The sequence below is a fragment of the Calypte anna genome, chromosome 17 (assembly GCF_003957555.1).
Source record: "Calypte anna isolate BGI_N300 chromosome 17, bCalAnn1_v1.p, whole genome shotgun sequence".
Taxonomy (NCBI): domain Eukaryota; kingdom Metazoa; phylum Chordata; class Aves; order Apodiformes; family Trochilidae; genus Calypte; species Calypte anna.
The window spans coordinates 7,821,142-7,821,876 of record NC_044262.1 but is presented as its reverse complement, the minus strand read 5'-3'; positions in this window follow the sequence as shown (position 1 = coordinate 7,821,876).

Below are 735 nucleotides of genomic sequence, written 5' to 3'. Positions count from 1 at the left end.
TCAGGCACAGGGATGAAGGACACGGGAAACAGGCAGGGAAGGGGCTGTAGGAGCGTGGCCCAAAGTGGGCTGAGAGGAGAGGAGGGGAGCAGAACGAGCGCGATGCCTGAGGGAAGCGAGACCCCCGCCAGGACCCTGCAGTGCTCAGGGGGAGTTCGAGCTGAGCCCCGGCCTCATGCGGAGTCAACGCACGGACATTGATGGTGTCTCATGGCTTGAGAGTTGGTTCCACATCAAAGAATGAGTAAGGAGCTCCCAAAGTGATAAGTTTTACCTTTCAACCCCTCCTTTTGAGGAGTGATATGCTACTGCACACCATACCTCTTCCCGTGATCATGTATGTGTCCCACATAGGAAGGGAATTAAAACAATCCCGAGGAACAAACAAACAAACAAACAAACTGCTTTTAAACAATTCAAGTTTCAGGCATTACGGCTTTTCTTCTTCCTGCTGGCTGGTTCCTTGTGTGGAAACAGCTCAGGCCTCATCCAAGGAGATCAGATGCAAGGATGAGGAAGGACTTATCGATTTGCCTTGTTATTAAAGTAAAAAAAAATAGTATTAAATTAAGACCTTTATCCTTCACTGAATTGCTTTAGTTAGAAAAGGCCTTCAAGGTGCAGCCCAGCCACGAGCAGCCATGCTCCTCTACACCCACAATGTCTCAGCAGCACAAATTCCCCTCGGCGTTGTGCTCAAAGCAGAGAAATCCTTCCCTCCAAGCTGAGGTGAGT